Here is a 13,554-nt window from a genome sequence, read left to right as displayed (position 1 = left end):
AGAATCAAATCATATAGATGGAACTAGATTCATTTTTCTAGCAAAAATATAAGGCAATGGTCACATGCCAGAAATTACTCTCACAAATGATCATTTCAATAGAAAAACCATGTTATCCCAGGAAACGTATTGTTGAGGTAGAACTGCTTAGAACTGCTTTTAAGTGACACTTTGCCACAAAGTTACCACAGCCTTCAAATTAGTTCTGTAACAGACCGGGATACTGAAACAATGATTGAAACACTGATACACAGAGCTGTGCAGTAGAAATTCCTATTTTTTAAAATATAGTAGCAATTATTCCAATTATACCGAATGATTACCCAAACACAGTAAAAGGTTACCCAAATATTCTTTCCATTTCTCAGACAGCAACTTCCCCACAGGATGTATGTTTTATACACACACACACTGAAATCAATCAGCTATACTACAGAATTCATGATTTTCTACTGTAACAAAGTTTTATTTTTGTAAACCAGCAGAACCATGCCCTTCATTTTCACTTCCTTTCCTATCATCATCACACATCACAACAAGACTAGGAGGGGGGTATTACATCACTTCACCTATGAACTGGTTGTCCATATAATGTGCTGTCCAAACAAGGCACTTCAGAGAGTGAAAGAAGTGCTATCAAGAGTCATGCTGAGGGGAGGCTGGGTGTCTAGGTCAGTGAAGTGTCAGCCTTCGGCTCAGGTCATGATCCTGGGATCTTGGGATGGAGCCCCCCCCCAGGGCTCCCTACTTGTGGGAGAGTCTGCTTCTATCTCTCACTCTGCCCCACCCCTCAACTCATGCTCTCTGTCTCCAATAAATAAATAAATACATAATCTCTTTAAAAAAACAAAACAAAACAAAACAAAACAGGGGCACCTGGGTGGCTCAGTGGGTTAAGCCTCTGCCTTCGGCTCAGGTCATGATCTCAGGGTCCTGGGATCAAGCCCCACATCAGGCTCTCTGTTCAGCAGGGAGCCTGCCTCCCCACCCCCACCCCCCCAACCTGCCTCTCTGCCTAATTGTAATCTCTCTCTATCAAATAAATAAATAAAATCTTAAATACACACACACACACACACACACACACACGCACATTTATTTATTAAAACAAAATGAAACAAACAAACAAACAAAAAAGAGTTCTGTTGGGGGCAGGAAGTACAAACTGAACTATCCTAAACAACCAAGATCATCCATACAAGGAAACACATTGAAAAGTTCGTTAATTTCCCAAATTTACACACAGAGTCCAGAGGGAATTGAGATTGAAACCCATGTCTGACTGCGGTCCAAAACAATTAACGATTTCCAAAACAGAACAAAAATCAGGAGGAAGGCAACTCATGTAGTACCAGGGCCTGAGTTCCATATATTGCTATAATCGTGAGCTCCGCAATATGACTTACACAGGCTTCTTGAGTTATTATTGTTTCCACTAATACTTGCTCAAATCCCCTTGCAATTCCTATAATTATACTAAAAAACTACACATGGAACTTAAATTTTTGAGACACTAGGAGGAAGAAACACTATGAAGTGCAGAACACTCACCCTGTTACCAAGCATAATCTTCCAAAAGTTACAGAGTAGCAGTATCTTATTAAGGGACGTTTACTGTATATATCTTCCCAGGAGGCTCAACTGCCCCAAGACATCAATGGCTCTAATTGTGCTGTATACACAGAGAGCACTAAGTACATGCAACTTTGCTGCCTTCACAGCTATATAGGCTGTTCGAACCACAAGCATGAACAAACACCACTCACAACTGCTTCACACAGATTAACAGTATCTGTTACCATCTCATTTACATTCAGTAGGAAGCTGTGAGTGGGTTTCCCATATTCATTTACATTTCCTACACAAATTATTCCTCCGTGTTTTAAGCCAAAGAACCCCTGAAATATGTATTACCAAATTTAAGACAGTTTTTTTTTTTCTGGTCAGACTTTGGTACATATTGCTCTAATAAGAAAACAGTTCATTTGGCTATGTCAAAACATCCAACTACATTCTTTATTTTGAAATTTTAGTTATGTATATTTAAAATCTTATTAAACAAAACCATTCATCATATAAATTTCTAAGTCGTAGTCCAACTGATATTATGATATATACTCCTCTCTATACCATAAAAATCTTTTCTTGGCTTTACAGAAAAGTAAAATTTTAGAATTTTTTTTTTAAGATTATTTATTTATTTGTCAGAGTGAGCACAGGCAGACAGAGTGGCAGGCAAAGGCAGACGGAGTAGCAGGCTCCTGCTGAGCAAGGAGCCCGATGTGGGACTCGATCCCAGGACGCTGGGATCATGACCTAAGCCGAAGGCAGTGGCTCAACCAACTGAGCCACCCAGCCGTCCCTAGAATATTTTTTAGAAAGATTTTATTTATTTGAGAGAGAGGGAGAGAAGAAGAAAGTGCACACAGGTTGGGAGGGGCAGGGGTAGAGGGAGAGAGGAACAAGCATACTCCCTGCCGAGCAAAGATCAGCCAGGGGCTCAACGCAAGAACCCAGAGATCACAACCTCAGCCCAAGCCAGACACTTAACCAACTGAGCCACCCAGGTGCCCTGAGAAGTAAACTTTTTAAAAGAGGAAATATACACACATTAATGCAACTTTTCCTTTTTTATTCTATCGATGTGGTGGTAAAGTCTAGGTAACTACATTTGTTTTACAGGAATCAATGAATGCTTCAATTACATTTCAGGATTGGTAAAGATTCAGTTCCCTTTCTTAAATCTTGCAAACCTACTGTACTAGCTATAAAAAAAAATGATAGAATGCTGGCACTAAAAAATAAAGTACTAAATCTTAAGTTTATTGAGGATGGGGTACTTGGACTTGGTTGTGCCTCCCATCTGCTTTGCACATCACAGGCACGTTCCCAAGACTGCCACTTCTATTTCTAGACAGTTCTTAGTGACATTAATGAAAAGAGGCACTCTGGATAAAGCAGGAAACCATACAATTTAGCATTTATGTTGCTGAAATTCATTATGTGTAATTACTGAGGTGGTTTTGCTTTCCTGAGTCTATGCGATGTAGTGTTATACTAAATAATTTAGTTCGTATTGGCAAAGCAGACTCGGAGAGGGCACTGGAGAACCAGGCCTAGGATGAAAATTAGGCTGTTTGACAAATTAAGTCAGGATATAACCAATAAAGAATTGTATGCTGTGTTGCTAATGGGGTTTATTTTGGGATCTCTCCGGCCCCATTGTCAAAGAGATAAACCCACCACTAAACCAGCGCACAAGAGACTGGTCTGTGCCCACCTGAGTTTCTCCAGCCGTACATACATCTCTACTTTCATCTCCGTAAATAAGTAATACTAGTCTCAAAGAAAACTGAGTAAGAGCAGATGCCTTAGGATAAGGGTTGGCAAGCTGTTTTCTGTCAAGTGCCAGAGAATAACAATTTTAGCCTTTGTGAGCTATATGATCTGTGTCCTAAGTACTCATGACATACAATTCATTGACACTATCTGATGACAGGGGTGTGGCTGTCTTCTGGTAAAACTTCACTTGCTTCAACAGGCAGCGGGCCAGATGTGGCCGCGCCTTAGGTAAACTCACTAGTATTTGGTGGGCAGAAGGGGAAAGCGGGGGGCTCAAGTAGAGCAAAATCAGATTTGTGCGCAAAGTGCATGTTTCCATTTTCAGAAGCCTTCCCTACTACTTCCCACTCTGGGGCACCTCCTCCTCGCCCACCCGGGTAAAACGCCATCCGGAAAAGCTACCAGTAAACTGAAGATTTTAGGATAAAATGATAAAATACTATGATGAGGTGTGTCTTTCCATTCCTAGTGGCATCGGTGGCTGAACCGTGCTGCACGCTCACGTGCCCCACGGCAAGCGGGCAACCACACACTGTGCAGTGACTGGAACAGAGTTGCTTGGGGTTCCAAGTCCTTGGCTTCGGGAAAGAGGTGGGGCGGGCAAGAAACCCTTTGAAGTTCTGTGACAACCTCTGTGTTTATACATGTGTCTATTTGCAGCTTTCATCAGATCTCCAAAACGTTAAGCAAGCATCCCTGCTAAAGTTGTTCTAATCAATACACTATGCAAAAAATACGGTCCAGTGGAGAGGAAATTTCGGGGAAGGGGATCGACTGCAAGTGTTGGAGCCTAAGTGTGTGTGCACACGCCCTGACCACACCCTTCTGATGGCACCAGCCCATCTTGGTTTCCACAGTATTTGCTTGGATTCCATAGCATTTGCTATTTCACTTCGTAATTATAAAAGACAGGACTCTCCAGTTTCAGGATAAGGACCTGACTCCAGGTGTGGGCTCTGTGACTGACGCACATCAGAAGCAGAGCCTCTCGGGAAGAAGGCTGGAGTTCTGCCAAGTCTCAGCTCAAGGTAAGGGAAGACTTTGACGACACTTAGGAGTTTACGTATAGAAAAATCACATATATATGAATGTACAAATGGAGACGATTAGAGAGCCATGTTTTACCTGTCACATTCCACCCCCAGTCTTTCTTGTGGGGGAGGGTGCGAGAGGAAGACATCCAACATTTAAAAATGGAAAACCTGGCTGCCTGGGTGGCTCAGTCCGCCTGCCTTAGTCTCAGGTCATGATCCCAGGGTCCTGGGATCGAGACCTGCACCCGGCTGCCTGCTCCACAGGGAGTCTGCTTCTCTCTCTGCCCCTCTTTCCATGCGGGTCTCTCAGTCTCTCTCTTTTTCTCAAATAATAAATACATAAATATATATTTTAAAAAATCAAATAAAAAAACCCACCTCAGTAAATCCCAGTGTCCAACTTGGTTCCCATTGTCTATTAACAGTTCTGTGGGGCTCTTGTGGCTTTCATGACTTCAATTAGTACAACCAGGCCCATCCTGGGTACCTTGCCTATTAGTGGTTCAAGTCCAATAAAGATGACTGACAAAAGGGTTTCTCATTCTATAATGTGCAATATGAGTGGGAAGAGACTCCTGTTGGCCTGAGAATTGGGAGAGGCAAGCTAGAAGAACCATTAAAAGTTAGAACTGACTAGCTGCTGGCTTCACTTTCCAGCAGTAGCTAATTACTGCCTTTCTCTCAGCCCCCGTCCCTTGTAGGTTAACCTTATATCCAAGAGTACTTGTGAAAATTAAATGAGATAATGTACATAATGCACTGTACAATAGCTAACACCATAATCAGTCCTCAATAAATGTTAATTATAATCATCATCCAGGAGTAAACACCAATGGTGTGCCTTGTTTGGGGAATACGGAACAGTTACTTTTAATAGTTTTATGTGCCCACTGCCAAGAAGGTAAAAGTTTTATATGCCTATTGTCATGAAGATAAAAGCTGTAACTTTCTTCCTCTTCTTTTAATCCTTCACAGTTTAGTGCTATCAAAAAGTAGTTCTTTTTTTTTTTTATATAATTTTTTAAATAAACATGTAATGTATTTTTAGCCCCAGGGGTACAGGTCTGTGAATTGCCAGACTTACACACTTCACAGCACTCATCATAGCACATACCCTCCCCAATGTTCATAATCCCACCACCCTCTCCCTATCCCCCCCCCCCGGCCCCCCTTAGTTTGTTTTGTGAGATTAAGAGTCTCTTATGGTTTGTCTCCCTCCTGATCCAATCTTTTTTTTCCCCTCCCGATCCAATCTTGTTTCATTTATTCTTTTCCTACCCCCCAAACCCCTCATGTTGCATCTCCACTTCCTCACATCAGGGAGATCATATGACAGTGGTCTTTCTCCGACTGACTTATTTCACTAAGCATACTACCCTTTAGTTCCATCCATGTTGTCGCAAATGGTAAGATTTCATTTCTTTTGATGGCTGTATAGTATTCCATTGTAGATACATACCACATCTTCTTCATCCATTCATCTGTTGATGGACATCTAGGTTCTCTCCATAGATTGGCTATTGTGGACACTGCTGCTATGAACATTCAGATGCAGGTGCCCCTTCAGATCACCACGTTTGTATCTTTAGGGTAAACACCCAGTAGTGCAATTGCTGGGTCATAGGGTAGCTCTATTTTCAACTCTTTGAGGAACCTCCATGCTGTTTCCCGAAGTGGCTGCACCAGCTTGCATTCCCACCAACAGTGTAGGAGGGTTCCCCTTTCTCCACATCCTCACTAGCATCTGTCATTTCCTGACTTGTTAATTTTAGCCATTCTGACTGGTGTGAGGTAGCATCTCATTTGTATTTCCCTGATGCTGAGTGACGTGGAGCACAGAAAGTGGAAGTTCTATGACTACTTGTTCACGTCGGGTACAAAGACCAGAATTACCACTTTACCATCATTACTATGGTAATTCTGCAAAATCTCCTTCAAAGAAATAACGGTGACATGCATTAAACCAGGTTTGTCTTTTCATTTTCCTGAGGAGTGCATAATCCTGAATGGGATTTGGGGTAATCAGCTGGGCAGGCAAAAGCACAAGAACCTTTTAAGAGAATGAGAACAGAAAAAGCATGTCTCCTTATGTAGATACACTGGCCAACAGGGAAAAGTGCTATTTAACTACCTCCCTTTGCCGGTAATTGGAGCTATAAAAAGAGCATCATTACAGCAAGGGTAAGCCCATAAATTCTGTCTGAGCACACACAGTCAGAAATTTTATAAGGATTCTAATTTTCTGAGTACTCAGCAATCTTAGTATCAATCAACTTATAACTGTTCTTCAGATCAACCTACAACAACTATCTTTTGCAATACTTTTTCTTCCCTGCTGGGTCAGAAAACTGGCTGAAATCCTACTGCAAAATCTAAAAGCACCTTTTAAATTACTAAATGCAAGTCAGCAATTTTGAAGTCTGAGAAAGCTAAATTCCGTTTAAGTGATTAATTCAATTCCTATGCCAACAGTTACTTAAAATTATTTAAAAGTTATAACAAACTGCTAAAAAAAATACTGCTTAGGGCTGCAATATTCATAACCACAAGCTTATTAACCTTGATCTTCTACCATCATTAGCTCAGCTTCTATTCCCTCCTGATCAATGTCATTCACTCCTGTGGCTTGTTCTATGACCTTTACATTGAAATCTTCCAATACTATTTCTCCAGCCCTGAACTGCCAAGATGCAAGCCCAGATTTCTACATCCTTTTGAACTAAATTTTCCTGAACTAAATACCTCAAGTTTAACAAGTCCACAAATTAGCATACTGCCTTTCCACACCTCCCCTCGCAAGGACCACTGGAGTCACATTCCCGGTATAGGGAAAGACTGCACATCTCTACCCTCTGGAAAGTTATGTGTAGCTGTGAGAACTGCCACTAACAGTGAAGGGTGAGAGGGGCATGAAGGACATCACTTCTGGGTAGAAGCGTTAAGAGATCAACACATGACCTGCTGTATTCTCTCTCGTGCCCCGACAAGCATGGAAGCATGCACAAGGACTTCTAGGTTCTGCAGTGAGAACAGAGCAGAGCCCCCTCCCAAACTGTCATAAACACGTGGCACGAGAGAGAAATAACCGCTGCTGTTTTAAACAAGTGCCATCTCAGCGTTTCTCTGATGAGGGCATCAGCACCCAAGCCAGTTAACTCGGGACTGTTGAATGCTTCCCTCTTCCTCACAGCCCCCCTATCCCAACGTAAGTCCTGGAAATCTCACCTTTGAAATATTTCCAATTCACCCCCTCCTCTATATTCCCACTGAACAAGTTTTGGCAAGAGGCCATCTTTCTCCTTGATTACAACCCTACAGCTTCCGAATATTATCATTCGGGTACGCGGAACTTTTCCTGCCCTAAACAATCTTCTGAAAGGACACCACAACGATCCTTCTAGAAACTACATATGATGGAATGCTTCCCATACCAAAAGCCCTTCAACATTTTCCCACTGCTCCTATTAACAAACACTTGAGGAGCACTTCTGTAAACAAGCACTGTGCTTGGTACTCTGGGAACAAGGATGAGTCATTTGCTTGACACTGATCTTCGGACTAAGATACGGTGACACGGCTAGTTGTGGGATGAATTGCTCAATACTAGTATTTAGTAAAATATTAAAGTTTCTCAGATAACTTATTCTTTTAAAAAGAGATTTATTTGGGAGAGGGAGAGAGTGTATGTGTGCATGTGAGTGGGGGGAGGGGGAGAGGAGAAGCGGACTTCGGAGTGCATGGGGGGTGGGGGAACGAGTGTTTCCATCCCACCACCCTGAGATCATGACCTGAGCTAAAACCAAGAGTCCAAAGCTTAACCGACTGAGCCACCCAGGCGCCCCTAATTTATTCTTGAAATAAAAACTAGAGTGCACTCCAGTTACTCGGTGAAAACTTGCCTCACTCAAATTCTTTTTTTTTAAAAGACAGAACATGGGGGGGGGGGGGGGACGGGGGCAGGGAGAGAATTCCAAGCAGGCTCCACACGCAGCATGGAGCCCAGTGTGGGACTCGATCTCAAAACCCTGAGATAATGATCTGAGCTGCAATCAAGGAGCTGGACGCTCAACTGCCTGAGCCACCCACATACCCTGACTCTCAAATTCTAAAATGTTTTCTTGAGAGAAACAAAAAGGGATGGGGTTTAGCAGGGCAAGGATGTGCACAAAGCCCAAGATTCTACAGTGAGCCTCTCTGGAGACTGCTACTGACATGAGTAGCTTACACGTTATCAGAGTACGTTATCGTTGTTGTTCATTACGTACTAATTTTTATGCTGGAGCTCATCAAAATTTCAGACCCGAGTGGATTCTGTGGCAGTTTACAGGCAAAGCTAATTTTATTGCATTTTGCTTTATTGTGCTTTGAAAATACTGCATTTTTACCAATTGAAGGTCTGGGGCAACTCTGCACTAACCACACCATTTTTCCAACAGCATATGCTCACTTCATGTCTCTGTGTCACGTTTTGGCAATTTTCACCATGTCAAACTTTTTCATTATTGTATTTCTCATGGTGATTTGTGATCAGTGATTATGACTCTCTGAAAGCTCAGGTGATGGGAAACATTTTTTTAATAATTTATAATTAAGGTATATACATTGTTGCTTTAGACACAACACTTAACGGACTCCAGTACAGTTTAAATAATAACATTTATATAAGATGAGAAACCAAACACATTCACTTGACGTGCTGGATGGTGATACTTGCTTTACTGCGGTGGTCTGGAACCAAACCTGATGTATCACCAAGCTACGCCTATATTCTGTTCAAACACCCTCTGTTATCTGTGTCCTGGAAAAGAGGCCAAAGGCTAAGAGCCACCAGGTTAGCCACAAGATAAAGGTCAAACTCCCACATGTTACAGCTCTTCAAAATCTGCTTCCAACTTGCCTTCGGGGCCTTATCTCCTATCACCCTCCATCAGCTGCCTCTGTTCTGGATGTTCCTAACCTCTGTGAGAAACAGCACTCCCCCTCTTCCTAACCCACCCAAACTCTACCCCTCTTCAGGGACTAGCTCAGTAGTCAATTAACATTTTCTGTGCAACTTTCCTCAAGAGCTCTGGGCAATAGTAAGCTGACCTTTCAAAGGGAGCATTTTGATGCTTATTACATGTTATTAGTTGTGGAAGAATAGACAAGATGCTAAGTCAAAAAACAGTCAATAACTATGCTCCCAGCGGGGCTCTGAACTCCAGTATCAGGACTACACTTATGCCCCTTCGTGTTCCCAGAACTTAGTACTATGCTTAGAAGACAGCAGCAGGCATGGGATCCATCGTTGTTAAATGAACACCATTATGAAAACCACATTCCATAATCCCACATAGGCATCAGCCTACTGATGGGTGCTAGGGCCAACTATTACTTTGCAAACCTAGAAAAGGTGGTTATGTATTTATAACGTCTAACTCTGAAAAATCATCTGTCATTTTTTGAAACAACAGGCTAGCAAAAATTGTGTATTTACATATGCGTGTGCTTCCGTGCGTGTGTGTTTCTGTATGCGTACTAGTTTCCTTTGGCTGCCGTAATAAATTTTCCCAAAGTGAGGGACTTACAACAACAGAAATTTATACTCTCACAGTTCTGGATGCCTGAAGTACAAAATCAAGCTGTTGGCAAGGGCTGTACTTCCTTGAAAGGCCCTGAGGGAGATTCTGTTCCCTGCCTCTCTTCAGCGTCTTGTGGGTTCAGGCAATCTTGGTTTGTGGCTCCTTCACTCCAGCCTCTGCCACCTCCTCTTCCGTCTCAAGTCTCCCTCTGCCTCTCTCCTGTTGGAATGGCACTTGTTATTGGATTTGGAGCCCACTCAGGTAATCCGGGATGATCTCATCTCAAGACTCCAATTACACCTGCAAAGACTCGTTTTCCAAATAAAACAACCAATGACTTACAGCTTTGGACGTGGACACATGGAGCCACCATTCAACCCACTACACTATGAGTGTGTAGGTGTGTGTGTGTGTTGTAGACTGTGCCAAAGAACAGTCCTCAAACCAGGCTTGACTGCACGTGTACATGTTGCCAAGGTGACAATCTGGAAACTTCTGGGTGCTGGGAACACCATGATGAACACGAAAGTCAGTGCCTGCCTCCATGGAGGAGAGAGTAGTGTAGGGAATAGAGAAATCAAGTTATTTTGGGGGCGCCTAGGTGTCTAAGTCGGATATGTGTCTGCCTTCAGGTCAGGTCACAATCTCTGGGTCCTGGGATAGTGCCCCACGCTGGGCTCCCTGCTTCACAGGGAGTCAGCTTCTCCCTCTCCCTGCTCGCGCTTTCTCTCTCTTCCTCTCTCTCTCTCAAATAAATAAATTTTTTTTAAAAAAGAAATCAAGTTATTTTTTTTAAGTTTAAAAATGTAGTAGGAGGGAAAATTACACCATGGTTGTACAGAACAGGGAACCTTGCCTTCCCTGTTAAATGGAACCCTGATATTTTCTTCATTAGAGATGGCTAGTTCAGAGAACATTCCTGATTTTCAGCTTAGCTTACCCTGTGTTGGAACATCCACTAGAAGTCTGAGTTTCTGACTCAAAAAAATTATCTGACGCAAAGATACTCTACGGAACTACCACAACTCGTATAACTAAAGATGCTATCCCTCGTAATACAGTCATTACTTCACAACAATCAAGAAAGAATAAACATGGCTGATTAAACTACGACATACCATTAATTATAAGATGCATCCCAATTTCAGGGCTATTAAAATGCATACTTTGGAAATGGTGAAATATGTCCGTTTCCATTTTCAAATACATTCTCACAACACATCAGGACAAACAGCTTATGATTAAATAGTATCACCAAATCTCAAGGTTCTTCCAGCAAAATTTTAATGCTGAGTTCACTTCACCCAGACTCAGAATATTTTTCACCTTCTTTCCATGAGGTTAATATATGTAAATATAATTCAGTAAGTCCTAAAATAAGACATAACCTCATACACTGAGTCTCTTCTAAGGTTGAGATAATTTGAGAAGTCAGAGATTGGGAAAGAACTCTGAAACCCTTGAACTGAAAAGCAGGAAGGAGTGGCCGGCTGCTGGAATTATCATTCCTTCCTTGCCCAGAACTTGCTAACAGGTCACAAGGTGAAGAACAGAGTGCAGAAACCTGTGTGTGTAGTGGGGCTGGGCTTGCAAATGCTTTATGGATAAGCTGGGGTATCCCCAAAACCCTGTGCCAGAGTCCTACTACACCCTGTGAAATGTACAATGAGAAGACAGGACGCCTGCTCTCAGATGGCTTAGAAAGACAGATCTAAAAAGAGCAGTGATAAAACTTCTACCTATGCCTGACTCCGACCTACTAAAGTTCCTCATGGAATGCAGGATTGAGATTTTGTTGTAGTTTTATGCAGAGGTCATGCAGGAGAAAAGGTTTCAGAGAATAATTTGTTGAGTCTCTTCTCATACTACTTATTTTCTCCTTTATTTATGCAGTCCGGGTTTTGACATTGAAAAGGCCCACGTTGCCCTCTGTTTTTCCTAAGAAGAGTTACTCTTGGTCCTTGCATATGAAATTAAGACACTCAAGAAGACAATGCATCAAAGATTCTGCGGGAAGTAAGGAATATGTAAGAGAAATTTACTTTAAGTCTTTAAAAATGAACAGATGTGGGCCATAATGAAATTTTTAAACACACATAAACACACGAAATTTTTAAACACCATTAAGAATGGTGTGTGAGGGGCAGCTGGGTGGCTCATTTGGTTAAGTGTCTACCTTAGCTCAGGTTATGATCCCAGGGTCCTGGGATCCAGCCGGCCATTGGGCTCCCAGCTCAGCAAGGAGTCTGCTCTCCCTCACTGGCCTCCTGCACCCTCTGCTTATGCTCTCTCTGTCACATGAATAAATAAAGTCTTTTTTTTTTTTTAAGTTTTTATTTATTTATTTGACAGAGATCACAAGTAGGCAGAGAGGCAGGCAGAGAGAGAGAAGGGGAAGCAGGCTCCCTGCTGAGCAGAAAGCCCGATGTGGGGCTGGATCCCAGGACCCTGAGATCGTGACCTGAGCCGAAGGCAGAGGCTTTACCCACTGAGCCACCCAGGCACCCCAAATAAAATCTTAAAAAAAAAAAAAAAAAAGGAAAGGCGTGTGAAAGGGGCACCTTGCTGACTCAGTTGGTGGAGCATGTGACTCCTGACTTCAGTGTTGTGGGTTCAAGCACCCAGCTGGGTGTAGAGATTACTTGAATATAAAATGAAATAAAAATAAAAAATAAAATAATGAAAGTGTGCCCCAATCCAAAAACAAATGGAGGAACTACACTTTCAATTAATTAAGTAGTCTAAAGAGTGCAAACTGCAACTGCTTCTTAAATTCTGAAAGGCCCATTCTCTGCTCTGCTCTTTCTCTCTCTCTCACACACAAACACACACACACACACACACACACACACACACGCACGCACGCACGAACAGCAGCTTAGTAAAGTATCATTTTAAAACAGATTCTTCCCTGGAGAAAACTTATTGCCAAAGCATCTGGACTATATTCCAGAAGGCATTTAACAAGTTACTATCATTTCCCAGACTCACCAGGGTAGTGCTGGCTTTAAAATGAATTAAAATTTTCTTTAGAAAAACAAATCTCAGGCCTCCCACAGCCACTGGAAAAGAAGAGTAAGTCAAGACTGGGGTGGCCCTAGCCACTTCTCTTTGAGGAATAAAGGACTGTTTTCAGATTTCATTAACTACAAGTATTCTTAGATCACAGCCCAGTGCATTCCCCAAAAGACAGGTGCAGCTGAAATATATTCTTCTGCTTTTAAAGAGCAAAATAAATTTGACAAAGATAGTTCAATTCAGTAGTTAAGCAAACTTTTGAGTAAATGGGCTGGCATAACAAGTCTGGAAGAAAATAAAAATCTTACATCATATGCAAAAATTAATTCCAGACAGATTAATGACTTAAATAAAAAAACTTTTTAAATCCTCCTGGAATAGCTAAGAAACTACACATATATTCCACGGGTTGGGAAGATCCTTCTTAGCCAAGAGTGAAAACACAAGAGACTTGTCTGTCCATATAAAAATTTAAAACTCTGAAATGGATAAATATAACATAGTCAAAAGATAAATATAAGTAAGGAAAACTCTCTCTGTAACATATAAATAGCATCTAGAAATTGGAAAGAAGGAGTCAACAACAGAGAAACCAGCAA

The 13,554-nt window shown here is 41.9% G+C and overlaps 1 protein-coding gene across 2 annotated transcripts in view; it reads right to left on the bottom strand.

Moving 5' to 3' along the window:
- Positions 1–13,554, bottom strand: part of GAREM1 (GRB2 associated regulator of MAPK1 subtype 1) — a 198,450-nt gene that overhangs the window by 170,827 nt on the left and 14,069 nt on the right. The window lies entirely within an intron of this gene.

Source organism: Mustela erminea, chromosome 13 (assembly GCF_009829155.1).
Source record: "Mustela erminea isolate mMusErm1 chromosome 13, mMusErm1.Pri, whole genome shotgun sequence".
Lineage (NCBI taxonomy): Eukaryota > Metazoa > Chordata > Mammalia > Carnivora > Mustelidae > Mustela > Mustela erminea.
Note: the sequence above shows the minus strand (reverse complement) of the source record. Positions and strands in the feature narration are given on the sequence as shown.